The sequence below is a fragment of the Orycteropus afer genome, unplaced genomic scaffold, assembly GCF_000298275.1.
Source record: "Orycteropus afer afer isolate SDZICR_OR568_19922 unplaced genomic scaffold, OryAfe1.0 scaffold00154, whole genome shotgun sequence".
NCBI lineage: Eukaryota > Metazoa > Chordata > Mammalia > Tubulidentata > Orycteropodidae > Orycteropus > Orycteropus afer.
The window spans coordinates 6994991-7004123 of NW_006921741.1; positions in this window are offsets into that span (position 1 = coordinate 6994991).

The following is a 9133-nucleotide window of genomic DNA, read 5'->3' on the forward strand; positions in this document are numbered from 1 at the left end:
CACTATGCTATCAGAGCTCCCTAAATAAACTGTATAGGAAAATGCATAAAGACAGAAGTTTGGTGGTTGCTGAGGGCTAGAGGGTGTGTGGGCGGTGGGTGGGAAGGGGAGTTGTTGCTTAAGGAGTATGGAGTTTCTGTTTGGAGTGATGAAAAATATTTAGAAATGGATGGTGGTGATGGTTGTACAACATGGAGAATGCAACTTATGTGACTGAGTTACACATTTATAAAAAGTTAAAATGGCAGTTATTTTATTATATATATATATTTACAATAAAGGTTTTTTTAAAATTTCAGTTAATAATGTATATGTTGCACACCTATCAAATGACCTTACAGATTCTACAAGATCTACAAAAGTTACCTGCCTTAAATGAGCTTCCATCTCAATTGGTAGAGACAAAATTTACACACATGAAACAATAAGAGACAAATAGAATATAAATGAGTGGTTTAGTGAAGTTAGCCCATGAAACGAGGAAAGGAAATATATATAGCCCAATCATCTTCAAACCTCTTTAAACACTAGCCTAACAGGTCACTGATAGTGCCAACTGTTTAACAGTATAGCAATTCCTAAAAGGATTGAATAATTTACTAAATTAAAAATTAATTCTTTCTCTGGGAAGTCTGCAGTAAGGAGGCATTTCTTTTTTATTCTTTCTCCTACTATTATTACCAGCCTGGAGGACATTTACTATTCTATTGCAGTCTAGGAGGGAAATAGACTAGGAGGAGAATTTCCTCCTAGAGAAGTATGGCATCTAGCATGCTCTTGGCTGCAAGTAAGAGGAAAGCTCACTTAAAGTGAAATAAATGAAGAGGAAATGTCTTATCTCACAAGGTAAAAAGCATAGAGGGAGAGTAGGCTCCAGATGTATCAGGCTTAGAGACTCCTATGAACCTGGAGTTCCTGGGGGCGCAAATTGTTAACACTTGGCTACTAATCAAAAGGTTGGCAATTTGAATCCATCCAGAGGTGTCTCAGAAGAAAGGTCTGGTTACCTACTTCAGTAAGTTCACAGCCATAGAAAACTTTGTGGGGTGCAGGTCTACTCTGAAACACATGGGGTCTCCATGAGTCAGATCAACTCAATGGCTAAAAAAAAAAAACTGTTTTATTTTATTTTTAAAATTTTATCAGGGAACCTGGTCTTCTCTTTATCTATAGCTCTCTGTCTCCATCCTCAGGCTGGTAGCAAAATGACAGGTGTAGTTCCTGAAGGGCACCTATATATGCTATCTGGCATAGTCTAGAGCAGGAGTGGCTTAGTGCCAAAGGCCTTTGACTGCTAACCAGAAGGCTGGAGGTTCAAACCCGCCAGCGACTCCCTTGGAAAGATGGTTGGACAATCTACTTCTGTAGAAATACCCCCTTGGAAACTTAAGGAGGAGGGGTCACTGTGAGTCGGATCCGACTTGATGGCAGTGGGTTTGTTTTTTGGTTTGAGAGCAGGAGTGGGCAAACTATGACTATGGGCCAAATCAAGATCAACAGTGATTTTGCAAAAAAGGTTTTTTCTTTACCATCTGTAATTGCTTTCATGCTATAACAGGAAATTTCAGTATTTGTGACGGAAAACTAAAATTCTCACAAAGCTAGGCCAGAACAAGAGGCAGTAAAGACCACTCACTTCCTCATCATTCACGTCATCCATTTCTATCTCCAATGATCCATGTGTCAACCACCCATTCACCTTTGCTTTTCCTAACATTTCTTGTATACTTTTTGGTTCTACATTAATATTATAAGCTGAGCAATACACACAAACAAGGAGCTCTCGTGGTATAGTAGTTAAAGCATTTGGCTGCTAAACAAAATGTCAGTGATTCAAACCTGCCAGCTGTTCTGCAGAAGAAAGGTGAGATGGCTTGCTTCCATAAAGATTTACAACCTTGGAAACCCAATGAGGGGCTGCTGTGAGTTGGACTTGACTCAGTGACAGTGAGTTTTAGTTTTACATACATGCACACAGGGGCATTGATGGTTCAGTGGTAGAAACGAGATCTTCCATGTGGGGGCCTGGGTTTGATTTCCAGTCAGTGCACCTCATGTGCAGCCACCACCCATATGTCAGTGGGGGCTTGCTTGTTGCTATGATGCTGAACAGATTTCAGTGGAGCTTCTAGACTAAGCTGGACCAGGAAGAAAGACCTGGCAATCTATTTCCAAAAATTAGCAAGTGAAAACCCTATGGATCACAATGGTCATGTGATATTACTGTCTGTGACTGCTTTAGGGTCATGCAATAGGGTCATCCCCTCATGGGGATGGCACAGGACCAGGAGGAGTTTTGTTCTGTTGTGCACAGGGTTGCCATGAGTTAGAGACTGAGAGAGAGAGAAAGATGCCAGAAACTGCTTTTCAGAAACATGTTTCTGATCTGATTGACTCTGAACATTTTTCCACGCTGCTCTCAATCTTTGAACTAATTTGCTTCTGACATCTCCTCTTCCTTCAAGTTTAAAAATGCCTTCTTCTTGGAGCTTCTTTCCACACTGATCTAATTCTTTAGTAAGATGAGTCTGTAAGAGTGCAAGATAACGGGAACAAGAAAGTCACATCTATGGGTGGTTGACAGATGGATTTCCTATGAGCCATGCATTTGTGCAAGGCATCTTAGAGGAACCTTGGCAAACAACCCAGGAAGGAATGCAGAAGGAGACTTTCATTAATATTTACTAGTGAGAGATTCAAAGATGTCACTTAGAAGACTAAGGTGCACATGACCCAAGCCATTGTCTTTCCAATTCCAGTAGCCTCCTATGTGTGTGAGAGCTGGACAATGAATAAGGAAGACCAAATAAGAATTGAAATATTAGAACTGTGGTTTTGGTGAAGATTATTGAGTGTACCATGGACTGCTAGAACAATGAACAAATCTGTCTTGGAGGAAGTACAGCTGGAATGCTCCTTAGAAGTAAGAATGGCCTGACTTCATCTCTCATACTTTGGTTATGTTGTCAGAAGGGACCAGTCCCTAGAGAAGGATGTTGTGCTGGATAAAGTGGAGGGTCAGCATAAAAGGGGAAGATCCTCAACAAAATGAACTGACACAGTGACTGTGACAAACATGGCAATGATTGTGAGGATGGTAAGGACTCAGCAGTGTTTTGTCCTATTGTACATGGGGTTGCTATGAGTTGAAACCGACTTGACAGTGCCAAACAACATGAAGAGATTGTATCTCAATTTATATGACAGTTACTGGGATCTTTTCATACTCAAGCTCTTGTGAAACTAGATATTTTTTCTGGTCTTTCCCTGTTATAGTCTTTCTGGGGCCATGGAATCTTAAAATTAAAGTGAAACTAAGAAATTTATTCTTAAAAGAAACTTGTGCAAAATGTTACCAGAATGGACCCCAACTGATATCAATTTTCTGTGACATGAAATGTGAAGAGAAACATCATTTATTAAGCCTCTAGTGTGTGCCACATGATTTGTGTATTAATCTAATCTAATAGTCACAATAAATTAAATTTGTGATTTATTAAAATTACTTAGGAATAGATTTGTCTGTAAAACACAGAAAACCTGACCACAGTGACTTAGAAAAAAATATGAGTTTATATTTCTTAGGTAAGTAGTGCTATAGATAGTTTGGGCATTGATGAAGCATCTTAGTGAGTCTATCAAGGAACTAGCCTATACATTTTAATATTACTATCCTTAACATGTTTCACATTTTATCCTTTTTTTTTTGCATCTTATATTTTATAAGTGAAGAAAACAAAAAAAAAAAATCGATGTGCACATGCAAGAAATGCTCATAACAATCACAGTCTTCATTTGTGTAACTGGTCATGTGGTCATAGCTGGTATTTAGAACTACATTCTTCTACCATCCATTCTGTATTCCCTTTGCCATAAGCAGGCATCTCAGCTGGTCATGGCTCTTTTTGCCTGGTGGGATGATTCAAATATTCATTCTTGAAGGGTTTGGGCTATTAGTAGTCATAACAGAATTGGGTTGCTATAGTTTTCCATTGACTTTAATTACAGAGTATGGCAGTACTCTGGATGTCAGGAGACATCCTGAGGAAACTGGTGTATTCCAGCCATACTCTTCTTTACCTCTATTATATAATAACAATCCAATTTCCTCTTGGTAATCAGGATCAAATACACCAGCAAATACAGCAACTCCATTCTTTGCCTGTTGATCCACAGGCATGAGGAACCCATAATGATAGGATAGCATTCCTAACTTCCAATTCAATGGAATCCATGTTGTGTCTCCAGGTGGAGGTATTCCTCCCTTTGAAAGTAGGACATCCAGACTTGCAGAGCATATAGTTGCAGGGGGAGGAAACAAGCATTTTTTGAGTGGGTTACTGGGGACAATAGAGAATTGTTCCATTTCTATTCCCACCCCTTGGTTCCTGGACCTGTGAATCCTGGCTATTGGAGAAAACATGCCATATACTGAATGCTGGTTTAGAGCATATACAACCTCCTTGAGAACATTGCAAGGTATTTCTGCCTAGCAGGTGACATAATTGTGCCTTTAGAAAGCCATTCCATTGTTCTATCAAGCCAGCTGCTTCAGGATGGTGGGGAACGTGGTAAGACAAATGAATCCCATGAGCATGAACCCAATGCAACACTTCATTTGCTGTGAAGAGAGTCCCTTGATACTAGGTGATGCTGTGTGAGATACCATGGCAGAGGATAAGGAATTCTGTAAGTCCACAGATGGTAGTTATGGCAGAAACATTGTGTGCAGGGAAGGAAAATCCATATCCAGAGTAAGTGTGTAATCCAATAAGAACAAAATGGTGTCTTTTCCATGATGGAAGTGGTCCAATATAATCAACCTGCTACCATGTTGCTGGCTGGTCACCCTAAGGAATTGTTCCATATTGCAGATTCAGTGTTGGTCTCTGTTGCTAGCAGATTCAGCACTCAGTAGCGGCTGTAGCTGAGTGAGCCTTGGTAAGTGGAAGTCCATGTTGTTGAACCCACACATTTAGTCTTATGCTTATCATCTCATGAGTACAATATAGGTACATGAGCTCCAGATGTCACATCCACGTTCAAGGTAGATTGAGGAGAAGGTTGGGGGCAACCACATTTGTCCCCATTTAATAAGGAAAGCAAAAACTTCCCCAGAAATCCTCTCATCAGACTTCTACTTAGATTTCATTGGCTAGAACTGGGTCACATGGGCACCCTTCACTGGAAAGGAATCTGAGAAAGAAAGGAATAGAATTGTCAGGATAGCCTTAGACTGGGGTGGCACATACACTACCACTAAATTCAGACCACTGCCTTTTTTGTAAATAAAGTTTAATTGGAACATAGCCATGCCTATTCATTGGGTATTGTCTATATCAGTGTCTATATCAGAATCAACTCAACGGCAATGGGTTTTGTTTTTGGTTGAAAGGTATTTTCACATTACAATGGCAGTAAGTTGAAAATATTATCTGGCCTTTACAGAAAAGATTTCCCAATCCCTTAGACCATTCATGAACCATCATCTAAAAACCAAAACCACACTCACTGCCATCGAGTCGGATCCAACTCATAGTGACCCCTCCTTGGGTTTCCAGGCACTATCACTACAGAAGTAGATTGCCCAACCTTCAGGTTAGGCATTTTCCTCCCCCAAAGAAAACTGGGAGAACTGGTAGCAAGAAAAAGGGGAATAGTGCCACTGGGTAGGCCATTAATATCTGCCACACATAGCTTTTGTTATCTCTGTTTCTGATAAGAAGTCTGAGCCTCAGAATGAAGTCCAAGTACACAAGTTGAGTGAGTGAAGTCTTGAGTTCAAACTTCCATATTTTTGTGATTATTTCATATTTTTATGAGTTTCCTCACCTGTGAAGGAGCAGTGAGGTACCACATCTCTTACCCAACTCAGCCCTTAAATGAGTTGTCCAAAATGATAGAGAACAAATGAACCTGTCTAAATGGTCTCACAAGATCAGCATTTACTCTTCAATTGCATTTCAATGCTCATTTTCCATCTTATTCTCTGTCCCCTGTATATATAGACAGGTTCTTTGACCCTGAGCTCCTTTAAAACAAACAAACAAACAAACTCTCCTTTAGGATAGGCCTTTTTCATCTTTTTCTCCCCAGCACTTCACATAGTGCTTAGCACATAATAAGAGCTCAGTAAAACCTTGTTACCCCTCACCCCACTATTGTCTCATATTTAATTGTTATGCAAACAGCAAAAAAAGAAAGAAAGAAAAGAACAAGATTATACACATTTATGTATTCATTCAACAAAATAAGTCAACACGATTTCCAAAGTTGAAAAAAATGTAGTCTATATTTTTATGGAGTAGTTAGGCAATAAGCCTAACAGACAATTAAATGAATAAAATAATTCCTGAGCTGATTCATGTTTGCAAATGCTATTTTCCCAATGAGGTTGTGAATTACAACAATAGATATTTATTTTACATTCAAAATTGTGAATGACCGAATGACAAACACCCACTACCTCCCTACTTTGGCCCTAGGAACTGGAAATGTTTGGAGTGGCAGTGTTCAACGGCAACACAAGTGGTCAGTTGCCTTTGGCTCCAGTGTTCCATCCCATTTGTGCGATGGCAGCATCATTTGCATGAATCTTGGACTGGCTCTGCCCTTTCATTTCCTCTGCAACCTTGAAAGTGTAGCACAAGGGGTATGAGAGTCAAGAAGAGCTTACTCTGGTACAAAGGAAAAGGCAAAGGGATGAGGAAAATAAAAAGGAGGATTTAGCAAATCTATTTTTCTTGTTTTTCCGCTTATCTTTCTCCACAACTCAATCTAAGAGGAGTTTGAAGGAACCACTTGCCCTCTTTCCTTCTTCCATTCCAAATTAAAAAACAAAACAAAACAAAACAAAAATAGTTGCTATGACTCAACTCTGACTCTTAGAGACCCCCACGTGTGTCAGAGTGGAACTGTGCTGCATAGGGTTTTCAATGGTTGATTTTCAGAAGTAGATCATCAGGCCTTTCTTCCAAGACATCTTTGGATGGACTCAAATCTCCATCCTTCCTTTCATTTATCAGCAAGTCCTTTAACCATTTGTACCACCGACTCCCAAAATTTCTTAAACTTCCTTAAATGCTCTCTACCTCTCTTGTCTTAGGCATTTCCTCAGCTTGGAAGACTCTTTTTCTCTCCCATACCCATTTACCATCACCTAACTCCTCTTAAGTTTCACTTTAGAGTCAACTTCCTCCAAAAAGCCTCCCTCAGTAGTTAAAGGTGCCCTTATATCACAGCCATAACATCCTGTACACTGGACCTTATTGTCTGTTTACCTGTCCATCTTTTGAGTTTGTAAGCAAAACATCTAAGGAACCACATCTGGCTTATCACGTCTGTTCAACAGGTAAATGACAACTGAATGAATGAGAATAGGAGTAAGAATTTGGAAAGACCTAATCCTTCCAAGGAGCTTTGGTGGTATAGTGGTTAAAGTATTTGGCTGCTAACCAGAAGGTTCAGTGGTTTGAACCCACCAGCTGCTCTGCAGAAGAAAGATGAGGCAGTCTGCTTCCATAAAGATATACTACCTTGGAAACCCAAGGTGGGTCACCATGAGGTTTTTAGTTTGGTAAACCTTCCAAAGGAGCTCTGGTGGCACTGTGGTTAAAGCACTGGGTTGCTAACTAGAAGGTTGGCTGTTTTAACCCACCAGCCACTCCTTGGGAGAAAGATGAAGCAGTCTGCTTCCATAAAGATTTGTGGCCTTGGAACCCTATGGGGTGGTACTACTCTGTCCTACAGCATAGCTATGAGTTGGAATCAACTCAGTGGCAGTGGGTTTGGTTTGCTTTGGTTTGGAATCCTTACAAGGCGTCAGGCCAAAGAATTCCTACCCACATTTGGTTCCATATTTCCTAGAGGTTTCTATTTGTCCTAAGACTTTGTTTGGAAAATGTTAGCCAGAAAGAGTGTCTTTGTTTGGAGATCTTATCTGAGTTCTTCACTATCTCTCCAGCCAGGCATTCCTCTGGTGCCAGAGTCTCCACCACAGAGCTTTAAGTGGTGGAGCCTGTCATCCTGGACAGAGTGCAAAAGCTACAGTGTAATCTCGCTTGCTTTCAGGGCCACTGACCAGAAGAAACAAAAAGAGACTGATTGGGCTCTCCTGATGCGGACAATCCAGTGGCTCTGTAGTTTCCTTTGGTGTTTAAAATTCCTTATCTGGCATTGCTAGCACATCAGCAGGCCCACAGGTCAACTAAAGCTTATCTCCAGAGCTGGCGCTTCAAAGAGACATAGGACAGCACTCCCCTAGTCATATGCTGTATGTCAGTGAGAGAGGGGGAGTAATTTGGGATCAGAACATACATAAAACCCATTAACTTTTTTTTTTTAAGCAACTTTACCTTTTCCTATTTTGAAAGTAATAAATGCTGATTATAGAAAATTTGGCAAATAACAGAAAATGGAAAGAAAAAAAATCCTTAGCAATTTAGTATATTTGATGTATTTTTCTTTGTCTTTTACTATGTATTGCTTGAAGAGTTGTGATCATATGTTTTGTAACAGATCAAATTTTGTATCTTTTATTTCATTTAAAAATATAGCAGGAATATTTTTTCCAAAGTTTTATATCAGTAAACATAATTTTAATGGCTGCATAATTGTGTACTTTTTTAAAAAACTATTTCCTCATTGTTACGTATTTAGATTATTCCTGTCTTTTTTCCTCTCAATTGTTATGTCATTGAACATAAAGTCTTTTCTGAATTTATATTTACTTTCTTACGCTAGATTCTAAGGAGAGATCAAATGATATGAATATTAAGGTTCTTAGTATACATTGCAAGAGTATTTGCAGAAAAGCCACCAATTTATGTTTTTGCCAGTAATGCTTGAGAAGCCAGTTAATTACACCCTATCCAAGACTGGATAGTCTCCTTCCCTTTTATATATTTTTGTTCTTTGAGGGGAAAATATTCATCATAAGTTTAATATTTACATTTCTTTTATTACTAATGAAGTTAAACGTCTTTTTCTCAAGTATTTCTTTTTAGATCATAATCTATACATTTCCTTTTTCTACCTCCTTTAGATTCAGTTTCCTCATCTCTAAAATAAAGGACAGATGGTAATAATAGTACCTGCTACAACCCAAATGTCCATCAGCTGATAAATAGGTAAA